Source organism: Panthera onca, chromosome D3 (genome assembly GCF_046562875.1).
Source record: "Panthera onca isolate mPanOnc1 chromosome D3, mPanOnc1 haplotype 2, whole genome shotgun sequence".
Taxonomy (NCBI): Eukaryota; Metazoa; Chordata; class Mammalia; order Carnivora; family Felidae; genus Panthera; species Panthera onca.
Window position 1 is genome coordinate 91,033,330 of NC_138350.1, and position 24,906 is coordinate 91,058,235.

The window sequence follows — 24,906 nt, forward strand, 5'->3', positions numbered from 1 at the left end:
CAATCCCCCTTGGGCGCCGCCCTGCCGCGTCTGGAGAGGCCAGCACCGCAGGCACCTTAGTGGGACGTTGAGTCTCGAAAATTCCACTGGTGCATAAGCTAAACGTGTCCGGGAGCATTTATTTGACCAAAGGTATTTTTAGCATTCTTGATAAACATGGAACTTCCCACATCTTTTCGCAATTCATGCCTTAAAGAAATGGGGCATTTAGAATTCTTCAGTTTGAGATTCCACGAGAGGCCTGTTGCACCAGAGAACTGCTTATTCAGGACATTTTCATTTGGCCTCTCTTCTCTAAGTGGCCACGACTGTAAAGTTCGAAGCGGGAACGGTGGACTTCAAGTGGGATCCCACCATCTCATAGCTTTGTGCGCACACACGAACGCAGCGTTTCCTCCCAGAATGGCCACGCATCCACTTTCCTCTCAAGTTGTAGGTTAGGTTTAAGTGCACGTCCACTCCAGCCCACTCCACCTTTTGCCACTTATCTACAGAAAATGTGGGTTTCCTCACGCTTCCTTATAATACCCTCCTTCCTTCAACCACCCACTAATCTGCTCACCGTCATTTACCCAACGGCAGCATCCATCATCTGCTTGGCCACCTGCCTCTCTACCCACCCGCCAATCCGCCCACGGACCATCCACCCGGCTCCCCACCCAGCTCCCCGCCACCCATCCAGGCACTCACCCTCCCTCCCGCCCACCACCAGCTCCCCAGCCACCCGCCCAGCCACCCCGGCCATCTACCCACCCAGCCACCCAGCCGCCCAGCCATTACTTGCTGAGGACCTAGTAAGCGGGGTGCACTGTGCCAGGCGCCTGGTTTGCAGTGATGAACATCCGGTCCTTGTCTCAGGAACACTGATGAAAATGAGTGCCATGAATTGAAGGGCCCCCCCAAAATGGCGGGTCCCCACCCTAAACCCCAGTAGCTGTGAACGCGAGCTTTTTCAGAACAGGGTCGTTCGTAGACACCAACGTAAGATGAGGCCCTACGGGAGGAGGGTGGGCTTGACCAACGGCTGTTGTCCTCGCAGAAAGAGGGGGCTCTGGATCCAGACACGGCCACACCGGGAAGAAGAGGCCACGTGAAGATGGGGGCGGGGACCGGAGTGATGCGGGAGCACCGGCCGGTCAGAGACCTGGCGCCCACCCTCCCCTAAGCCGGCAGCCACGGCACAGCCCCGCGGACACGCTGAGTTCGGATCTCCAGCCTCCAGAACGTGAGCGTGGAAATTCCCGTTGTTTGAAACCACCCAGCGCAGGGCGGTTTGCCCTTCGGCCACAGGACACCAACATAACGTACAGTTTCGTGTCAGCTGCTGATACGGAGACCACAGGGCGGGAGCAGGGGCTTCAGGGAGGCCCCTCGAGGGATGGGATGGGTGGGCCCGGGCGGGGGTGCCGAAGCGGAGGGGAGGGCACCCAGTGCGCAGGCGGCAGGAAGAAGGGGCTGGGTCTGCAGGTGCACAGGTGGGGGGGGGGGGGATGCCGCCCACGGGAGAGATGGAGGGAGTATTTGAGGATGTTTGTGCATCTACACGACACATACTTTCACAAACACATCAGAAACAGAAGGCGAACGATTCCACTCTCTTTCAACAAAATCCTGGCCGTCAGGAGACGGTCCCGTGAATGATACTCATCACACAGTTTCTTGACCTGTACTTCCAAAGTAGAGAACCTCACTCCCCACGTCCGTGCTCTGTGGTTGCCAGTGACAAAGTACAAGGCAGAGCCCGGAACCCGGGATCCCCGTGACCTTATCCAGGCTCCTAGGAGACAGCACTCAGGGTCAGCTGTGCCCGATGCCTCAGAAATACGTCCCTTAGAGTATGGCACGTCCTTCGGGACCCCTGATGAAATTCAGCTAGGGAGCAACACAAGTATTTTTACAACGTATGTACTAAATGTACTAAATGGCTCGCGGCACAGTAGCAACATGAAAAAGCAACGTACAGAATCCTAGGGCCGCACAAAGCTGTAGATTTTCGCAGGGATGGGATGCTAATTTATAGGTTGCCACAGAAATAGAGTCTGATTTTCTAGCTGTGCCTTATAATCTGTGGCTAATATAAATTAATGCAAATGCGGGAGAGAAACAAAAGCTATATTGTACATACTTAAACACATTAACAAAACACAAGCGCATCTGAATACTAATATTTGTGTAACAGTTGGGCCTTGTGTCCCTGAATACGGCTGTTTGTGAGGGCACAGAGAAGGCGTTCCTGTCCTGAAAGTGGCTTCTCTGAGCACACAAGGGGCACGGGGACACTGAAATCTGTGATGTGCAGCATTTTGGGTAGGGACAAATGCAGTTTTAATTTGTCAATTAATATCAGCTTTCATCGAATTACAGCCCAATGTAGTCTTTTTATTGAGACTCGAAGCATGGAGCATAGCGATTTAGGGCACAATTTGTGAGCCATGGACCTGATTCTACCAGAATATGCACTTACAATGCTCTATTGTTGTTCAAATTCTACGCGAATTCGCAATAAAACTTTTTTTTTTTTAAAGCCCACCTCATCTAAATGCTAGAATGGCCCCCAGAAAGCTTCGGAGGGGAGACGTATTGGACCTTTGAAAGTACTGCTGTGAAAATCACAGAATGGGTTCCTGGAACATCTCTGAGAAACAGAGACGTCACTCACTCGACAGTGGTTTCTGGAACAGAGACACCCACCCAACCGGAGGGTGATTTTGGGGGAGGCGGTGTTTATTGTTCGAAGAAACTCAGACGTCCTAACCACAGCAAGTCTCCAGCTGAAGGTCCCAGTGGTCCAGCTGATCCCTGTGTGTCTGGCTCCTTCCCAGGCGGGGTGTCCTCAGTCCGGCCCCCCTGGGTGACTTCTTATTTGACTGACTGCAACCATCTTCTTCTTTTTTCTTCTTCCTTTTTTTTTTTTCTGCCACTTTATGCTGGGGTTTTTGCTTCTCCATCACCGCTGGTCCCAAGGCCGTGGGCTTCTCTGGTGGGATCCCACACTGTACCCAGGGCTGCTGGAAGGACCGTACAAGGTTTCACAGTACATGACCTTACTTGCCCCCCAATGTCACGTGCACCAAGGACAGACTCGCCCGCTGCTCTTCCGTTTGCCCTCCACCGTGTCCCACACGTGTGCCCCCCGTGTTGTTTGATCTCTGCGCATCCCATGCGGTGCGTGGTTGGCACTAGGTGCCCAGCAAGATCACAGCCATGCCGGTGTGAGCTGGGCCATTCCTCCCAGAGGAAAGAAGTCAAATCCCCACCTCTTCTTTGCTAGAACTTCACCATTGGCATCGCTGCTGTTATATGCTTTTTTTTTTTTTTTTTTTTTTTTTTAACATTTTTTAATTTATTTTTGGGACAGAGAGAGACAGAGCATGAACGGGGGAGGGGCAGAGAGAGAGGGAGACACAGAATCGGAAACAGGCTCCAGGCTCTGAGCCATCAGCCCAGAGCCCGACGCGGGGCTCGAACTCACGGACCGCGAGATCGTGACCTGGCTGAAGTCGGACGCTTAACCGACTGCGCCACCCAGGCGCCCCTATGTGCTTATTTTTAAGTGAAGATTTCCCTTCGGTCCTGAAAGGCCCTGCAGCAGGGTCTAAGCTCTGGCTTGGGAACGAATTTCAGTTGTATCACCTGACTCTTTCCGGCTACGCAAAGGGTTTGTAATAGTCTAAATGTAACCCGTCAGCGTGGCTCTGAGGTACCAGCATAAGGAATTCAGTCTCCCGGCTCTATTCTTTCATCAAGTCCAAATCCAAGTTTGTGCGTCAGGCCTGATTGCTCGGATGTCCATGGTTCACTGAGTGGGACGCACCTGACGAGCTCTGGGACCGCTGGACCGCGGCCAAGCCCGTGGACAACAGAGAGACTGCCATCGCCGCATGCTGTGGACAGCAGTATCCGGAGTCAGGGCCAGCGAGGGCCCGAGGTCTGCAGGGCGCAGAGGAGAAGGACCCTGCAGACCAGCCTCAACCTCTCCGACCGGACGACGGCTTCGGGCCGGTCGCTGAACTGGGCGTCTGTGGTGAGGACGTGGGACGATATAGCTACGTTCTTGCCTCAGATACCTGCAGGCCCCTTTCAGCAGCACGCGCTAGGGTTTGGCGAGCTGAGTTTTCACCCAGGGCGGCTGCTCCCGTACGTGCGGCTGTCCCCAGAGAGCCCGGGACGGGAGGCCTTGGCTGACCGCACCGGGCGTCTTGTACGCATTACCAACAACCCTAACAAGCAGGTAGTTCTAGGATCGCTTTTACTCACATGAGGAAACAGACACGTAGGGAAGCTAAGTAGGACTCACTGGAGGACGCGGTGTTAATTCCAGGCGTACGATCGGAACACCACGGCTCCGGGCCTCGCTCAGGGTCTCTTCCGGCCCCGACGCCCCGACGGGCCTTACCTGCAGCTGGGCTCTTGCCTCTACGGGGAGAATTTAACTGCACACACTTGACCGCTAAGCCACGTGTGGGTCACGGCTGCTGAATGGAGAGGGACAGGCGTAGGGGCGGCAGAGGGACCTCACAGAAAGCCGCCCGTCCCGAGCGAGCAGCTCCGCCAGCGCCCCCACCTGCAAACAGGAGACCCGCCGGAGGCACCCCGCGGGCTCAGTGCACCCTGGGCTCCGGGAGCTGTGCAGGCGTACGCGGAGGTGCCTCCCTGCACGTCCCCTGCTCCCCCCGAACCAGAGCCCGACATTCCTAGGATGGGCTCGGATAAAACTGAGGACGAAGTGCATATCGTCCTGTATTTAAGTATCACTGCATTTAACGTGGAACATACCTCGTCTGTTCTACTCCACCACACCCGTGGGAATCACAGCTCATGAATAAGTTCCATCAGAACCGCCCACGTGTGCACGCACATGGGAAAAAATACAGATGTCCAGGCACGTCCCAGACCCCACGAGTCGGGACGCACGGGATGGCACCCGATTCTGCTTTTTTAACAGGTCGGGCGAAGTGCCCAGTCGGTCATTCTGAGGACACCTCGGCTCACCGTGTGACGATGGCACGTCCCCTCCTCCCTCCTGCCCCTCCGCTCCCTGCCTCCACTCACAGACCATAGTCTCTGGGAGGAGAGCTTAGTCTCGGAGACGCGGAGCATCCTAGGCCCGCTGTGTGTCGGGCCCTTTCCCACCGTCGTTGGGCTGGGGCTCAGCGCTTTTCGCCCCTTTGGGTTGGCTTGAGAAGGTGCACCCCCCTGCGTGCTGAGTCTGTGGGGCTGAGGTGATGAGAGGTTTTGCCAACACTGAACTTAAAAACGTGCCCTATACGCTCATCCCACACAAACCACCGCTGTTGGCTTATTTTACATATGCACACTCCTATCTCCACCCCAGGCGGAGGCCTTGAGCCCAGCCCCGGTGAGCGGCCTCCTGGAGAGGTCACGGCTGGGAAAGCATTAGGAAGCCCGGGGTCTGCACCAGACCTGAAATTCAGATCCAACTCCCCACCCCCTGCTCGCTGCAAACGGCCCAAACCCCACAAGTTGCATGGCCTCCAGGTGGGGCAACCGCTACAATTTTCCCCACAGAGCGGCTTTTGTGAGCCACCCCTCCGTCTGTATTTTTTCTACACGACATCCATCAACCGTTTGGGCAGAAAATAAAATTTGTGCATTCATTTTGAGGGATCAGACTGAACTGATTTCGTGCATCTTCTTACCTTGGTTTTAAAAGCACCTGTCCTGGGGCACCCAGGTGGCTCAGCTGGTTAAGTGACCAACTCTTGGTTTTGGCTCAGGTCACGATCTCAAAGTTTGTGGGTGCGATCTCCACATCAGGCTCTGCACTGGCAGTGAGGAGCCTGCTTGGGACTCTCTCTCTCTCTCTCTCTCTCTCTCTCTCTCTCTGTCTCTCTGCCCCTCCCCTGCTCACGCTGTGTCTCTCTCAAAATAAATAAATAAACTTAAAAAGAAGAAAAGCACCTGTCCTGGGGGGAGATGTGGTCAGGTCTATAGCACAGAGTACAGGTCAGGCTTGTTTGAGGTGTTTTAAATTCCCATAAGTGAGCAAACAACCACAAAGCCACAGCTGAACTGATTTGATGAGTCTGTCCTCCATCACAGGGTGTTTTCACCCAAGGAACTAGGATTCTTCCTGGCTGAAAAACACAGGTTCCCAGCTTCCTATCCGCACCCCCTCCTTGTGGGGGCCCCGGACACAGACCGGACCCGGACGGGGTCTCGGAGACCCTACAGGAGGCCTCGCGGAATCTCTTCCTCCGCGGCTTCCGTGGGGCCTGCAGTACAGACAACTAACGAAATGGTGAGATTCATAAAGAAAAGACAAGCGGCTAAAAACGCAGGTTCCCCGATGCCCAGACAGCAGTCGGCATCACCCTGCTGTCCTTTATTGTGCACCACGGACAACCTTGCAGCACCCGCGACAAGGCAGGGACCCCGCAAGGCAGGGAGGAGGTTCTCGATGGGGCTCAGTCACCTTCCGGGGCCGGAGAGTGCATCCGCACAGCGATGGGGACACTTGGTGACTTTCATCTAAATACACAATGGCAGAATTCAGAGGCGCTGTATGCGCCCTTGTCCTGGTACACTGGACGGTTTTCTCCTGAGTGATTTGCAATCTGGTTTTCTAGCTTATGGTCCCTTTGGGAAGTATTATCCCCACATAGGTCCGTATATCCAAATGCACCAATGTGTCCTGTTTCTGGTAATTGTCCAGGCTAGTCCTTCGTTCCTAACTCAAAGCAGCAGCATGACAGATTAACGCCCATCATTATGGAATCCACACAATGGAGGAAATCTTCAATTACTGGGTCTTTGGTTTCTCGTTTTTAAACTCACGTTTTTTTAACTTGTACTTTCTTCCCCAGAGCTTTTCCTCATCGGGTACGTTAGAGATTCCTGAGACTATTAAGGCCACTGTGCAATCTAGAGAACCACAACCGACCTGATTTCGGGTCCTCTCTTCCTGGGACGAGTTGCCATAGGCAAGCAAGGGCATGCCCACCCAAATTCACACGCCAAGTTCACGTCCTTCAGAGTGGGTGAGCTGAAGTCACACAAGGGACTTCTCAGGCTAAAAGGTCTTGAGATGCAGAGACGGCTGTAAGGGGCTCAGGAAAAGCTACCTAATACTTCGCGCCTTTGCAGAAGAGCCCCAACCAATGGAAGGTGGCCCTGCCTTGTACGGCCTGGGGAAAACCGTCCGGAAACACAGGGCTTGAACTGAAGCAACACCATTAACTCTCTTCCACGGGTCTTGTTAAATTCTGATCCTCTGTTCACTTCTGTTGGTGGCAGGTGGTGTGGATCTCTCTGTTCCGGACTTTTAGGGAAGGCAGCTTTGCAGATGAGCCCACGGCCTCCGGGAGCACGCCTGTCCGCCCGCCGACTGAGCCCTGCCCGTCCGGCCCCTCTGGCCTCCCGCGCCCATCCTCTCCCAGCCAGCCCATCGATAACCGCTCAGAACGCCAGCTCCTGGGGCTCCAATTCCCCCAAGCGCAGATTCCAGGAAAGAACCAGGAGGCAGACACCGTTCCCTTTGCTTAGACCTGAGGCTGGGCTACAGTCGCATTTTCACTCAAAGTATGAAATCAGTCATTACCGGAACAAAATCTCCAGGTTGCTTTTCCTTAAGGGTGGTGTTTTGGTTGTTGTTGCTTGTTTAAATTTTTTTTTTCTTTGCCTCGCCACTCTGGGCCTGGAGGTGCGGGACCCCCTGCGGTGTCCCACCACCAGCCGGTCCCACTGCCAGAGTCTAGATGGCGGACTCTCCTTGGAGTCCTAACGAGGACCCATGAAGCTAAGGGCACCCTGACAGCCGAGAGGCGAACGTAGAGCTCCTCAGACCCTCTACAGCCAAGTGCAGAAATAAAACCCACGCGTGTGTGAAGGGCACGCGATGTTTCATGGCGGGTGCTTGGAAGCAGATGCTGGGAATAACAGGTACAGGCCTGGCTGCCCCACCTCACCCCTACCCGCCTCCAAGCGGGGCCAGGCAGCCTTCCCGGGAACGGAGTCGCTGGGGAGCCCCTGCTTCCTCGCCTAAGGCCTGAGATGGGGGGCGGGGCTCTGGAGGTAGGGGCAATGTGCCCTCCTCCACCTCCAGCCGGAAGTGCCCTCTTCCTAAGTGACGTTAACACGGGGCACGCAGATGTGTCCCTGACGTGGGAGGCCCCAGGAGAAGCATCCTGCCCAGTCTGCGTGTGGACCAGCCCCCGCCCATCGTGGGAGGTGAGGGGGGTGCAGAGGACCACACTGACTACCAAGCCTATGGCTCCGCCGGGCTCTGATTAAGCTCAAACCAAGAGCCCCCGCGGGAAGGCCAGGGACTGGTGGCAGACAGAGGCCCGCAGGCGCTGTGGTGCGGACCGCGACCTGGGAACCGGTGCTCGTGACCAAGCCCGCAACTCCCATCCCGGAGACGAAGGCAGGAGGGACCCCCTTCCTGCGAGGGGCGGCCTTCTGAGGCCACGCCACAGGCCCGGCACGGACAGGACCTCAAGCTGCCACAACGTGGCTGACCACCCGCTTTAAGGAACAGGGGCGCTGTGAGTGCCCGTGTGTCCCCGTCCCAGCGGCCCAGCCCCTCTCCGCAGAGGAGCCCGAGGGGCCCTTGGGCGGGTGGGGCCGTGGAATGTGCCAGTGTAGGCCAGGGCTGAGAGGACCCTCCTTGTTTGTGGAATACTTCTGTCCTTGGCTCCCCGTGCTCGGGGTCACCAGGGAGGGCGATGGAAACAAAAAGGCCCATGGTTGTGGCCCGTGGATGTGCTGTGGCAGAAATTCTGCATCTATGAGAGGCATGCGGCCGCCCGCCAGGCTACTGGCAGAGACATCTTTAAAACTTTTCCACAAACGAATCTTATCAACCCACCCATCACGCACAAATGCCTCCTTTGTGCGCCCAGAACATATAGTTTTTATGTGCTCTAAATAGCTCACCCCTGGAGCCCTCCCACAGCAGGGACGGGGTCGCGGGAGAGGCAGCCCGAGTGCAGAGCAAACGGCCCGCGAGGGTCGGGCCGGGGCTCCACTGCGAGTCTGCACCTCGTGGGGCCCGAGTTTCTTCATCGTACAACGTGGTGCCGGCTTCCCCGGCACAGCTGGTGTAGAGATACGGGATTTTTTTTTTCAAAAGCCCGATGTCCACATGGGTTCTGTGCCCTGAGCAGCCTCTGTCGATTCTCAGTGAAACTGGGTACCCGCAATGAACAGGCCCGGAGAGGCGACGGGACGGCCCGCAAGCAGGTGGCATCCCGGGAACGCTACCGACTGCTCTCCAGCGGGGGGTAAATTAGCTGAAAGAGGTGTTCCTGTCTCCATGTCTGTCGTACCCAGTGGGGCTCGGTAATCATGGCAGAGTTAAACTGACTTGGGGCTGTGAGACCAAAGGTCGCGAAGGTCAAATCCAGTGGACTTTGGTTCTACCGCCGACTCTGCGGCCTCGAGCATGTGAATCCAAGTGTTCACGTCCTGGGGCCTCAGCTGCAGAATGGAGCGAATTGCTGGGGTCCCTCACAGGACTGCTGGGACAAGTACGTGAAGGGCACGTAATAAAGTGGCTTAGCCCTGGTGCAGACGGAGTACCCATCGGTCAGGGCTTCTGTTACTGTGGCTGGTGTGATATTTGAAACACTAGTCTAGGGGTACCTTGTATACGGCAGTAAGAGCCTACACGTTTTCCACATACCAACTATCCTTCCATCCATCCACCATCCACCATCCATACACCGTCCACCCACCACCCATCCACAATCCATCCACCCATCCACCATCCATCCACACATCCATCCATCCACCCATCCATCCATCCATCCACCCATCCATCCATCCACCCACCCACCCATCCATCCATCTATCCATCTACCCACTCATCCACCCATCCACCCATCCATCCATCCATCCATCCACCCACCCACCCATCCATCCATCCATCAACCCATCCATCCACCCATCCACCCACCCATCCATCCATCTATCCATCTACCCACTCATCCACCCATCCACCCATCCATCCATCCATCTATCCATCCACCCACCCATCCACCCATCCCTCCACCCACCCACCCACCCATCCATCCATCCATCCATCCTTCCACCCATCCCTCCATCCATCCATCCACCCACCCACCCACCCACCCACCCATCCATCCACTCACCCATCCACCCACCCACCCACCCATCTATCCATCCACCCACCCACCCACCCATCCATCCATCCATCCATCCATCCACCGTCCATCCACCACCCATCTGCCATCCATCTACTCATCCATCCACCACCCATCCACAATCCATCCACCCATCCACCATCCATCCACCCATCCATCCACCCATCCATCCATCCATCTACCCACCCACCCATCCATCCATCCATCCACCCATCTATCCACCCATCCACCCATCCACCCATCCACCCACCCATCCATCCATCCATCCATCCATCCATCCATCCATCCACCTACCCACCCATCCATCCATCTATCTATCCATCCACCCACTATCCATCCACCTACCCATGTACCCATCCACCCACCCAATCACTCACCCATCCACCAGCCATCCATCCATCTACCCATCCAATTACCCACCCATCTGTCCAGCCATCCATGTATACATCCCCCCCCCCCATACTCATTTCATTCCTACGTTTAGCAGAATTCGAACTGCCCCCAATAATTCTCACCCTTATATAATCCTAAAAAAACTTACAAACATGATGAGGCATCCCTTGTGATTATATTATGTCACATGGAAAAAGGGAGATTATCTGGGACCGTTTACTCCAACCACAGGAGCCTTTTGAAGGCAGAGAGTTTTCTTCAGCTGGCAGTGGAGGCAGAGGTTAGAGAGACTCTCGATCAAGCAACAAAAGGTGGAAAGCACCGTCTCTGGCTTTAGAGACACAGGGTCCATGTGCAGGGTCGAGAGATTGGCCGCTAGGAGCTGAGGGCGACCCCAGAAGACAGCCAACAAAGAAATGGGGATCTCATCCCAACTACCACACAGAACTGGATTCTGCCAACAACCTGCATGAACCTGAAGCCGGATGTCCCCCCGGGCCTCCAGATAAGGGTCCGAGCTGGTTGACCCCTTGACGTCACCCTGGGTGGTGCTGGGCAGAGAACCCAGCACCTCACAGACAAGTTGTGTTTTCAGCTGCTGAGAGTGTGGCGACTGGTTATGCAGCAACAGAAAACGCATCCGTGTCTGCTGTGTGCTGGGGGAGCAGACGGAGGCGAACGAAACCGGGCTCCTGTCCCCGTGCGCTCGCAGATTAGGAGACGGGAATTCATAGGACAACCTCACAGATAAATACACGGGCTTTACACGAAAGAAAGAATCTCGTCAGTGGGAGGGCCTGGGGGTGAGAGAAACTTAGCTTCCCTGTGGCCTGGGGTGAGAAAGGGTCAGCCAGACACCAGGGCTGGAGATGGAAAGGGGCCTGGACACGGAGGGGAACGTGGTCCCAGCAGGCCGAGTGTGGGCGCGCTGGGTGTTGAAGGTCACGTAATGTGCTTTGTTCTTTATTCTATGAGCACGAGATGCCACAGAAAGGCCTTTTCAACTGGGACACAACATAACCAGAGGTATGTTTTCAGAAAGCCCTCCTGGTTCCACTGAGGAAAAAAGCCAGAGCCAGGGAACAGCAGAGAGGTTGAGGGGTCAACCAGGCCAGGGATGATGGAGGCCTGGGCTGGGGTCAGCGTTTGGGGGCTGGAGCAAAGTGCAGACCCGGGAGTTTAGGGGATAAGAATCAGCACGGCTTATGGCAAAGGTCTGAGGGTGGGGAGGAGGGGAGGGGGGGACAGGACAGCTTCCAGGCAGCGTCGGCATCGCCTGGGAACTTGCCAGAAGTGCAGATTCTCTGGCTTGTGCCAGGCCTGCTGACCAGAAGCCGGGCGGCCCCCGGTCTGCGTGTTGAGAAAGCTCCGCAGGGATTCTGATCACGGGGCACCTGCAGAGCGGGAAGCCTCGGGCGGGCGGAGGGGTGGGCATCCACCGAATCAACACGACCGCCCAGAGAGGCTGTCACGTACACTCCCAATGCGGGCCACACTCCCCTCCGTCCGAGCCTCTGGACGCCCCGCCCCCAGACCAAGTCAACAGAAATCTCAGGGCGCGGTGAGAGCACCTTTAGAGGCATCCCCTGGGCTCCAGGGCCACCGAGGTGGCGGGTGTCGGTGCCACCTTCCCCACAGTCTCCCCCGAGTGGCCCGGGACCTGTGTCACCACTGAGGAACCGCCTTCAGGGCAGGGGGGGTCTCACTCATGAACACGGGTGTCGTCCTCTCCCCCAGGGAACGTCGGGGAGCTTTCAACACCGACCTGTGTTGTGGTCCCAACGCCAGCCTGGCTGACGCAGATTTGCCCGTTCTGGAAGCGGGCCCCACGCATCGCGCTTAGATTCCTGCAGCGATTTTAAAGTGCTAACACTTCAATACATGAACGGGAACTGCAGGAGGAAATGCTGGGCCAATCCCTTCCAGCTTTCCGTACTTCTCCTTCTCCCCCAAAATTTGGCCTCAGAAAACAAACAAGAAGGTAACAAGACTCCAGGCTTCGACGAGCTACAGTCAGTGCAGCAAACAGTAAAGAAAAGTGGAAACATCCTCAGAACACGAAAACAGCATCATGCACCTTAAACATCACCTTTAAACCGTCTTGGTTTACCTTTAGCCCAAACACAAGTTCAACAGCGGCTTTCCAGAGCTCAGCGGGCATCACCCTCAAGCTCTGTGCTGACGCCTTCAGCCAGGATAGTAACCTTTCCTCGGGAGAAGCCGTCTGGCCCTGGGTCACGACTGTCAACAGCTGCAAAGTAGCAGCCCGCGGTCCGAGCCCTTCCTGCTGGCCCCAACCTGTGCTCAGGTCACTTCCTTCACTTTGACCCCGTTCAGCCCTTGTCCCTGTTGCAATCCTGGGCAGGTCTGAGATTTCCCAGCCGGGTCTGTGACCTCACGGCTGACTTGTGTGAAAATCACAATGTCATCTGATGTGCGTTATCACACCCTGAAACGCCGCACAGAGTAGCTGGGCTGGAAATGTCGTGGGCAAGCGCTCCACGCCCAGAGCTCAGGCTGCCACCTTCCCCACCAGCCACGGGGCCACCCCAGGCTGCCCAGCGCACACTCAAGACGGCCAACTCGGCACAGGCTTGAGATGGAGATCCAGGGGCGGCTCAGGGTCTCTCGGGGGCCGGGAGCCCCGTCCGGGGCACGTCAACAAGTTGAGGAGCCCTCGTCCTGGCTCGGGGCAGTCAGGCCCCCCACCCCCTGCTCCCAGTCCTCCTCGGGGGCCAGGAGATGTGAACAGGTGCTTGCTTCCTTTGTGGGAGAAGAAGTACCACAGAGGAAAGCTCAAACACGCGCCCCACACCTTGACCCCCCTGCGTGTATGCTCACGCATTTACAGCAAATGTGTGTGAGGGGCACCCATGGGGGCGGTGTTGGGGGGAGCAGGTGCACATCAGGCCAAAGCAGGAAAGCCAAGTGCATGGCCTTTGCTGGCGGTGGCCATCGTGCACCAGGAACGAGGCTGAGTCTGCATGCAGCCCCCGCCACAGTGACTATTAAGAAGGGAAGAAAATGCTGCAAAAGCAGAGGAGGGGTCTCTTCTCGGAGGCCACGTGGCAGGACGACTGCAGGGGGGCAGGGGGGCCCCTGTGCTGTCAGAGTCTCCCAGTGCCGTGTGCAGCGGTCAAAGAAGGTCGGAGGGGAGGTGACTTCCTACTGTAAGGAGCCTTTGGAGCAGGTACCATCTGGGTGCTGCCTCAGACTTCCTCTCTGTAGGACTGTGGGAAAGACAGTCACCTGCTGGGAGAAGGTGGAGGGCAGGGAGGCACACGCAACACCTGTAACGGTGTGTGCATTGTGCAGAGCTTGGTGACAGTGCCTTTCTGCTGCTCCTGATTCCTCTGCTCCTCTTGTGTGTGTGCATGCATGTGCATTTGTGCACACATGTGAGTGTGTGCATGTTAAGTGCATGCACACACATGTGTACATGTAAGTGCATGCGTGCACGTAAGAGTATGCATGTGTGCATGGGTGTGCATGTGTGCGCATGCATATATGTGCAAGTGTGCATTGTGTGCACATGTGTGTATGTGTACACGTGTGTATGTGTATACGCGCATGTGTGCATGTAAGTGCACACACGTGTACACATACATGTACATACATGTAACCGTGTGAGTGTGCATGCCTGTGCATTTGTGCGCACATGTAAGTACATGCACATATGTGTACATGTAAGCATATGTATGTGTGCATGTGTGTGCATGTAACAGTATGCATGTGTGTATGTGTGTGCATGCACATACGCGCATGTGTGTGTTATGTGCACATGTAGACGTGTGCATGCGTATATGTGCTTGTGTGCCTGTAAATGCAACATGGGTGCACATGTGTACACGTGCATGTGCATGCACGCGAGCGTGCGCACGAGTGTACATGTGTGCGTGCGTGTGTGTGCATGGGCACGCGTGTGCTGGGGAGATTGGGTGTGCCGGGTCACGTTGACGCCACCATGCCGCTAAAGGACTTTTGCTGGAAAGCCAATGCTGTGACTTGAACACAGGTCTGTTTCCCTTCCTAGCGTGGGGGTGCCTGGAGAACCGATCCGGGCCACACCGGCTCTACCGGCTCCTTCCGGTCTCCCACGCCGTCCCAGCGCCCACCCTCCGCTCAGGCCCCTGTGTACGTGCATTCTCGGGCACCCTCAGGAACCCACGGGGGCCCCTCTCCCGTCGGAGGACGCCACCTTCTCGGGCGGAAGCTGTCTGTCCTGCAGGCCTTGCTGACCTTGGGGCCTGTGCGACCATCTTCCTTCCAGCTTTCTTTCCCTACTTCCAAACGCTCTCCCTGGGTCCCAGGAGGAGGCTCAGGCCATCCGGCTCTGGCAGCCGACCCCTGCCCTCCGCCTGGCCTGCCCTCAGGTCCCGAGCAGCCCGCACCCTCCCGTCCATCCGACTGCCTGCTGATCCAGCGGGCAGAACAGGGACGTCATCTCTTGGGACAAACTGACAGACCAGGGAGGCTCGCTCCACATCAGGCCTCCTGTTTCCGAGCACTGGCTGACCAAGCACTCGGATATCCTTCTCCAGTGATGCCCTGTTGTCAGGAGTGTGTCCAGCTTCTGGAGAGACTGGCCAGAGGCACAGAGAGACCGCTGGAAGGCTGCTCCCAACAGTCCTGGCTGAAGGTCAGTGAGCGGGATGGGGGAGCGGATGCCGGTGGGCTCTCCAGGAGGGACGCAGAAATTAGTAAAGAACAGACCCTCTGGGGGGAGGCTGCACTGACCGGCTCTGTGACTGTGGGGAGGTTCCTCACCTTAACCGGGGGAGCGTCTGTTCCCTGAGGGGTGGACGGCCTCTCGGCGGTGGGGGGAGGTTGCTCCGTGCACATCAGGTTCCGGGAGCCACGCTGATGCTTGGTGAGGGCAGGCACAGAGCACGCGCTGGTGACAGAGGGGACGTGGCCCCAGGCGGGGTGCAGGGGGACGGGGGGGGTCCATCCAACTGACCCCCTGAGTCAGGGCACGTGAACCAATTACAGAAAGACACGATTCTGAAATAAAACACTGTTGCACTTGGAGGGTATTTCCACACAAACTCGAAGCCACAGCAGGGAGTAGTAAGGTGATCGATAATCCCCCTTGAAGATGGCGAGCAAATTAAACGTTTAAAAACCCTCCCCGCGCACGACGGCTTCGGTCCGTACCAAGGCCAATAATTTAGCCCAGTTACCACTGGCAGGAGGCCGTTCAGTGAATCACCCAATAGATCGATCCGCTGAAGGATTAATCGATCCGCATGGGAATTAAGAGCTGGTGTCAGAAATCTTAGATGAAAGGAAACGGGAACAGCAGCGGCTGAAAGGACAAGAGCGTGAGAACACGTCACAGCACGGAGGGCAGGTTCGGAACCAAGAGCTCCGAAGCGTGGCAGTGGCCTCTCTAAGAACCGGCACGAGGGGACCTGGGGGTTACAGACACTCGGACACATCTCCACAAAGAACGTACGTCACCGCCCCAATTTTACACGTGACGCAGTCACGCTTGGGCGGTCTTACCCGCCAGCACCCAGCGAGGAGAAATGCCAACCCGAGCTTTCTGCTACCATATCGTGTGGTTTTTCACGCTGCTTCGTAACGAGTCCTGGGAATTAGACGGACATACTGTCCCGGATGTGTGACGTCTCTGTTCAGTCTCCCTGTAGTCCCACCTCCACAGGGCCCAGAAAGGCCTGGAAGGGCCTGGAAGGGAGTGCTGCCATGCATGGGTGCATGCATGCACGCGCCATCTGTGCGGCTGTGTGCACGGACACACGCACACCAGCACGTGTGTGCATACGGCACTTGCTTAATGAAGGAACCCTTCGTCAGTTACTTCGTGGACCGTTTTTCAAGCACAGGAAATGCTCTGACTGGCTATAGGCACAGTGCTTCATTCCTGTTCTGAACTGAGCAGAAATCATCACGACTTTACCGGTCAGCAGGCCATTTGCATCATCAGTGACGCAAAAGTTGTCTGCAAACTACACCCACGGCCAAATCTGGCCCGTCTCCTTTCTTGTACAGCTTGCAAGCCGACAATTTTTTTTTGTTACTTTCTTAAATAGTTTAGAAGGAAAAAAATAGTATTTCATGACACATGGAAAGTATATAAAATTCAAACGTCGGCGTCCATAAATAAAGTTTTATTGGAATGCGGCCTTGCTCATTTACTGACAAAAGCATCTGTGTTCGCTTCCATGCTCCAAAAACAGAGTTGAGTAAGCACCAAACGGACCATCTGGCCTAAAACATTTACCGCCTGCCCCTTTACAGAGAAAGCTTATTGGCCCCTGTCATCTATAATCTAATTTTCAGCTCTAAGAACAGGACTAATTAACCATGCGGCCTCCATAGGATACAAAACGGACAGTTACACATCACACAACTTCAGGAGAAGTCAGCGAACTGTGAGCCCCAGAGCCCAAGAATCTACGTAACTCTTTTTTTGCACTCAGTGCCAGGATGCACGGGAAGGTGTTCCTTGCGCTGTGGAAGTGTTGTGGCTTGACCCATAAGGTGGTGATAAAAATGCATTTGGTTTTAACGTAATGAGTAAAATTAATGATGATTATTTTATGATTCATTATCTTAAAAATTCTTTAAATTTTAATTTAGAGAGAAAGGGGGGGGGGGGAGAGAGAGAGAGAGAGGAGGGCAGAGAGAGAGGGAGACAGAGAGTCTTAAATAGGCTCCTCGCTCAGCTTGGAACCCGACACAGGGCTCGATCCCGTGACCTGAGCTGAAATCCCATGATCCCATGGGATCCCATGATCACAACCTGAGCTGAAATTAAGAGTCAGACGCTTAACCGACTGAGGCCCCCAGGTGCCCCTTCCTTCCTTTACAATTCTGAAGTTTGTTCGCTAACTCATCAGATGACACACGACTGCTTATTTTGGAAAAATTACCGATAAAGGCCTGTAGAAAACGGAAGTGAGGACTGCAGCGGAGTTTATCTATTTGAAACCAGATAAAAGCTGAGCCATTCCTACGAATCACAGCACAACAGAAGTCAAACTTGGAGCTCTCCAGTGTGGACGTGAAGAAGCACCATTCACGACGAAATGGAAAGAGCTGCCAGTGTCTACAGCCTCTGAGATCTTTTTGGAACTTTTGCTTGCTGACTGCATAGCTGCGGGTGTTCCGGATTGAAGGGAGCAGAGAGCAGGTGCACGGAAAGTGGCAAGCTTTCTCATGCTTTCAGCCAAAGACACAGGTTCCAGAAACTGTGTCCTTGGTCTTCCGAGAAGATCGGACACTGGCACCAGACCGCCTTACGGGGGGCGTGTGCTGTGACCAGACGAAGAGGAAACAGGGGTCCGTGACTTAACTGTTTTGACCGGCCTCCCTTCTCTCAGCTGAAACAATTTCAAGCTTGACCGTCGCACCTCGAAACATTAATGCTATTTCGTAAGTATTCAGAGAATACTTTGGTCACGCCTTACCCAGGACGGGTCAGAAACAGGACGGCATCGCCCACGGCTCCCAGTGTCAACAAATAATCGATACATTTACATTTTAGTAAACGAGAGAGTTATTTTTAGGTCTCTTCTTGGGGACAGTTGCAGATCTGTTCAGCAGCACTTTCTGTCCCTGGGAGCCAAGGAACAATGCCGTCAAATGTCTGGCACCGCGGAGACGGGGGTTCTTCAACAATGTCTGCTTTTCACAAGCAGCGTCCAGCACCGAGAAAGTGCCGACACGGTGCCAGCCTGGTACCAGCCCGTGTTAGCTGCTGCTAGTGTTGAAGGATAAAAATAACTTGAAAACTCTTCAGGTTAAGAAATGTTCAGGGGAATGCTTTTAAAACCTCAGGCAACGAGACGTGGTTATTCAGATTAAGAAACAGCGATGTCCGGCCAGACACACGGGGAGAAAAAGACATTCCAAGATACCATTAACACAGATGGCCTCAGGTGAGCCCTCTTCAGCTCACCTGCTGCTCTAACTCTTCTTAGATATATGTTGTTTCAGTGAAGGGCACACGAATACATTTTTTGGTTTAGTTTCTTTTCTGGAAACCATCTCAAGACCGTTTATCACGATCCTATCGTCAGATACCATCTGATGTCATAGGGTGTCCAACTGAAGAAACAGCAAAAATCCCCTAAGTACTTTTGAAGATTTATGTATGAAAATCCTAAAGTAGCCACGGGGGTGCTTATGATAATCTACTCTCATGTTTTGTTCCATGAACCTTGACTAGGTTGGTAATTCCGAAAGGAAATTGTAAGCAGAAAGTCAGCGTTTCCACCGCACGGAAGTAAGCTCGTATCTATGCTCTTACGTGGGTGTGTGTTTACAAAGTTCTCTACGGGGAATCAGTCCCCTTGAACCAAACGTGACATTCAAACTTTTGATCACAGGGACAGTGTGCTCATTTCCACCAGTCTTGGGTGAATTCTGGGGTCCGGTTCCTGGTCCCTGAGTATCTGAGCCACAGCTGTGTGATGTAACCTGCCAGGTGGCTGTGCAGGCCCCCGGGCACTGAGCGGGTGTCACTGCTCGCTGTCATCACCCAAGGCCAGAGTCCCTCACGGCACGGCAGGGGTGGGTTGCAGAGTCACCTCGGCCTGTATGTCCACACAAGTTCAAATGCAGTGCGTGAAAAGTCCTCACCAGAAAGTGGTTTACAGGATGCGAAGCTTTTGATCTGCATGAATATCCTGCGTCTTGTAACGGACTGAGCAATGGTCGCGCTGTCACGTGAGGGGGCTACGTTCTCCCTCTGCTTCCACGAGGTCCCAGAGTCGAGGGACAACAAAGGCAGAACACGTCAAAGCTGAGCCATCCACATCTGCCTAAAATACCGTTTTCACAGATGCCACTCACACCTGAACGGGCAGAGCCGGGATCTCACACCGCCTCGCCCTGCTTGCACCGCCTCCCCCCTGCTCGCACCGCCTCCCCCTGCTCGCACCGCCTCCCCCGATCCCACCGCCTCCCCCTGCTCGCACCGCCTCCCCCCTGCTCGCACCGCCTCCCCCTGCTCGCACCGCCTCCCCCGATCCCACCGCCTCCCCCCTGCTCGCACCGCCTCCCCCTGCTCGCACCGCCTCCCCCCCTGCTCGCACCGCCTCCCCCTGCTCGCACCGCCTCCCCCCTGCTCGCACCGCCTCCCCCGATCCCACCGCCTCCCCCCTGCTCGCACCGCCTCCCCCCTGCTCGCACCGCCTCCCCCGATCCCACCGCCTCCCCCCTGCTCGCAACGCCTCCCCCCCTGCTCGCAACGCCTCCCCCCCTGCTCGCAACGCCTCCCCCCTGCTCGCACCGCCTCCCCCCCTGCTCGCACCGCCTCCCCCCCTGCTCGCACCGCCTCCCCCTGATCCCACCGCCTCCTCCCTGCTCGCACCGCCTCCCCCTGCTCGCACCGCCTCCCCCTGCTCGCACCGCCTCCCCCTGATCCCACCGCCTCCCCCCTGCTCGCACCGCCTCCCCCCTGCTCGCACCGCCTCCCCCCCTGCTCGCACCGCCTCCCCCGATCCCACCGCCTCCCCCCTGCTCGCACCACCTCCCCCTGCTCGCACCGCCTCCCCCGATCCCACCGCCTCCCCCCTGCTCGCACCGCCTCCCCCCTGCTCGCACCGCCTCCCCCACTGCTCGCACCGCCTCCCCCCCTGCTCGCACCGCCTCCCTGCTCGCAACACCTCCCCTTGCTCGCACCGCCTCCCCCCTGCTCGCAACGCCTCTCCCCTGCTCGCACCGCCTCTCCCCTGCTCGCACCGCCTCCCCCCCCTGCTCGCACCGCCTCCCCCTGATCCCACCGCCTCCCCTTGCACGCAACACCTCCATCTGCTCGCACCTCCTCCCCCTGCTCGCACCGCCTCCCCCCTGCTCGCACCACCTCCCCCCCTGCTCACACCACCTCCCCCTGCTCCCATCACCTCCACCTGCTCACTCCACATCCTGTTCCTTGGGTGCAGGAAGAGGCACCCATCTTGGAAGGTGTGAGCGGTGGGCTTTTAGTCCAGGGAAGTGTCGGCTTAGAGAAGTTACATTGGAAAGTGATCACCCAATGACCACAACAGTTCGCGGAGGCTAGAGAAGAAATATCTAGGGTCTCTCCATCCCTGCGCTGCCTGCGCACCGGACATCTTCACGGATTGAGCGAATCAGACACGAAAATGCGCTTTTCCAGGGGGCCGTGGACGGTGTTCGACAAACACCCAAATGCAAACGGCAGACATCCACGTGGAAGCAGAGGCAGACAGCCTGCCCTCTGGAGCTCGGCGTGCAAACAAAATAAAGCCACGGCGGGTAGGCGTCCGCCCGAGCCAGCAAACACCTCTAACCACCGAGGCCGTAAACAGCAGCGGGGCTCACACTAGGCAGGATGAAGAGGCAGCCCACACACCCACCAGCCGGGACGGGACCGACAGCACAGGGGGCGTCCCCAAGGAGCGAAGCCCGAGACACCCCGCCACGTGGACAGACCTGCAAAGCGCTGAGCGAAATGACAGAAGTGTGCAGATCCACAGACAGAACGTGGATTAGCGGTTTGGGGACTGGACGTGGCAGGGAGGGCGGAGAACCGCCATCGGTGCGTGTGGTCTCTGGGACAAGAAGCTTCTGGATTCGGTGATGGTGAGCACTGCCCATCTCCGTGAACTCGATGGGCTAGAAATCGCATCTCAATAAAGCCGCGAACAATGAAAGCGATGACGGAGGTCACTTCACTCGCGTTGCTTTACTACAACTTTTCAACAAAACAGAAGAGACACCAGAACAAAAAAGGGGATGCGTTCAGATTTTCCACGCAATGGAAAGAAGCCAAACCATGTTGAGTATTTAATTCCTAATGCCGGCGAGCGCACTGACGATGATGTATCTATGCAATAAAATAATTAGATCTATTACTCGTCAGGAGCAGATTCTGAGCAAAACTTACAATCACAGGATTACTGAAAACCACTGCAGAGATAGAAATGTAACGATCTTCTGTACTGTGGCCTCCGCACAGGACCGCCAAGCCGGTACGAAGGATGCTGTGGGCTGAGAATCAAAGATCTCAGTGTAACAGGTGTCTCTCTGCCTTTGTCTCCACTGGGAAGCACACTCCTGCTCAAATCCCCTCCCGGGGCTCACGCACTCAACAAGAAGCAGACGAGAAGTGGTCCCAATGGCTAGTACCCTTAGCTTGCAGGAGTGCTGTCCCCTGAGGATGACACAGGCAGGGACCGGACCCCCGGCTGAGAAGGTGGCTGTGGAACAAAGAGGTGCCAGGATGGCCCATACGGGGGGGAAGGTAGGAAAAGTAAATGTCGTCCTTACGAGGTCGGCGTATTAGGCCCGTTACTGACTTCGCAGCCCGCAGATTGCCGCTATTATAGGCTCTGTTTTACCGATGTCAACAGCGAGGCCCAACAAGGTCAAAACAGAAAACACGCACTTATTAAGCAAGAGGCGGGATTTGAACCCCATTCAAAAGCAATCTCCAGTCGGGCAGGGTCCCGGCTGTTCTGTTCAGTGCTGTACCCCTGCACTCAGACGCGGCCTGGGGCAAAAGCGTTGCACGATAAAGATCGGTGGGACAAGTGATTCCTATTTCAAATAAGAAGACAACCTTCGCGGGATGCAGTAGGCGATATGGGCCGTGTGGTGAGAGCGTCGCAGCCCGGCCCCCGTTTAAATCTGAGCAAAGAAAACATTGCTCTATTTTCTGTCTTTGAAGTTCCTGCAAGTGTAGGGTCCAAGCCACGTGGGGAGCTCCAGGGGGACCTGGATGTGATGCCCGGTGGTTTGAACATCCTCACTTTGGGAAGCCAGGCCTCAGGTGTGCAGGGAAGGGGGAGCGCTGTTGTCCAGCCCCGCCCCTACCGACCACGGTCTCTGCTCACTCGCAGGTGTGCTACGTGCTCACCACTGGGTGCCCCCTGATGACCCTCGACTCCCCGCGGGAAGCCCACCCCTGCAGCCACAGGCACAGGCGCCGTTTCAGGTTTCTCAGAGTGTGGACGTTGTCACCGCCGAGGCCCTGAACCCAGTGACGGCAGCGATGACAGAGGCCACACGCTTTCCGCGAGCAATTCTATTCCCGCATTCTTGTCCTCTCTTGACTCCGAGAAGCTGCATGTCCCCGGAGCACCGCGGCTCCACGGAAGTGTCTGGAAACCTGGGAGCTGCTGACTCATTGGGACGATCTGGCAGTGAGCCCTCCTCTTCTGGCTCGTGGATCTGGCCGAGGACAGACATGGTTGCAAAAATAAGGACTTGAAGACTCACATAGTCTGTTACCGTTTTCGAAGATAAACTAGGGTTCTGAAACGCGAAGATGGCGTTCTATTTATACTTTAAATGTCAAACTATGTATTTCCCCCTTCGTGAGCTTTGTGGGAGCCGGCTGCCAGCTACCGAGTCACTGTGCACTCGATGACGGGGCCCCAGCTCTACACACACCGCGTGGCCACTGACGAGCGCAAGTTCTGTGAATGGCTTAGAAGCGACAGCCTTTGAAGGATTCATACCGGTTTGTGCAATACTTCTAAGGCACATCTCGGAGCGCACCAGCCCGCCGCCGATCGTCCCGGGCACGCAAACTTGGAAAGAACATTTCCTGGAATCCAAGGAGCGTGTGCAGAAGACACGACCGTGATCCTGACGTCTCAGCCCCTGGGGCTCCCGCCCTGCCCGAGGGCCAAGGTGTCCACACTTTCTCTTTGTCCTCCTGTGGCCCCCTCCCCCCCAGCTGGCTCCCCACCCCCACAGGATCTCAGGCCTTTATTTCTCTAACTCAGTTGGAATGACAGTGAGAGCAAGAATGGCTCAGGGGACCAGACAGCATCCCCTGAAGGATGAGGCCGATTCCTACTTACCGGAAAGGCCGGAACCACAACCCGCTGCTCAGGAGGGAAATGCCCAAGGGACCCCCCAAGTCCTGCGGGATAAACATCCTGCCCCTCTGTTCCCAAGAAAAACAGCCCCGGCGACTACCGTGCTCCGCGAAGCAGCCCTGAGAGCACAGGCTTCCCGATCCTACTGAAGCCCTTTAGTCATCCGTCCAGGCAAGCCACCGCCTACAGGGAGGCCCCCAGGAAGCCCTCTGTCAGCACACTCCACTGCACAGCTGGAGCGGCGCTCGCTCCTTGGGCGCGGAGCCTCGCGGTCCACACGGCTGCCCCCGTGCCTGCAGACAGGCGCACCTCCACCCTCGGGCCTCTGACCCAGCCTGGGGTCACGGGAGACCCCTTACTGTGTGTGTGAGGGTGAGCACGTGTGTCCACGCACGTGTGAGTGCGTGTCTGTGCACGTGTGTGAGGACGTGTAAGGGTGAGCGTGTCTCTGCACGCGTGGGCGAGTGTGAGCGTGTCAGCGCACGCGTGGGCGAGCGTGAGCGCAGATTCCAGTCCGCTGTGGCAGGTGCCGCACAGGCCGGCAGAATGATGGACAAATCTTGTCCTGAGGCCCCGAGATGACCTGGAATCCGAGAAGCGAGCGTTGCGAGGACCTTACAGAGCGTTACCATCTGGAGGCAAGTGCCCCATCCCCTCGTCCCTCCACGTGTGGCACGCCACAGTGACGAAGGGTCACATTCCGGTTACGGGACCACCGGTTACAACACGCGCTCATGGTGTCTTTGGTTCTTAAGAAAGACTCCGAGAAAAAGAAACTGAACAGTAAGACATCATTTTTTGAAGTCACTGAAATACAAAAGTTTCAGCTAGAGGCAGAGGTAAGACCCCCCCCCCCCCCGGCGTTAGAGAGACAGGGAGGAAGGCAGGGGTCCCTTCCTGTACACATTTTATATAATCTGCAAAGTCCTGAAATAAAAACGGCCCGGATACTCAAAGTCTACCTAATGAAACATTCCGGTTAGAATGTGCACGAACTGCATCCGTTGACCTGGATTTCACCTGCTGGCGACATGACGTGTCTCCAGCCGCCTCTGACCCCCCGAACGCGGGCATCTCCAGCCACCTCTGACCCCACGAACGATAACATCAAATTTGCTGGCACTGTGCTGTGTTCATCGTCTAGATTAGAAGCCCGCCTGTCACCATCATCACAGCTGTCCCCTACCACACAGACGTGGGACTGTTTCTTTGGATCTGGAGCCTGGTGACATTCCACACAGCAGGAAGTCTGGGTGAAGCAAGGACCCGACTTTCACCCGTCAGCTGCTGTGAGCTAGGAGGCTGTGGCCACTGGGCCCGCGCGTGCGGGAGGGACAGGGAGGCGTAAGGACCACGGACAGCTTCCTAGGAAGTGACACATCACAGCTCCGAGGGCAGAACCGGTCAGAATGCACCTGCAGAGCACGACTCAGTCGCCAGTGGTGTGGACAGGAGAGGGGTCAGTCCGTGTGCTGGGGAAGGACAGCAGCCAGGCCCCGTGTCCGGCCCGCGGTGCCGCCAAACTGGAACGTAGCACGGTGTTTTACTTTCCTTTAAAGACTTCC

General features: G+C 56.2%; 1 protein-coding gene across 5 annotated transcripts in view; it reads right to left on the bottom strand.

Moving 5' to 3' along the window:
- The window catches only part of MBP (myelin basic protein), a 113,839-nt gene that overhangs the window by 32,987 nt on the left and 55,946 nt on the right, over positions 1 to 24,906 (bottom strand). The gene's annotated exons all lie outside the window — the stretch shown is intronic.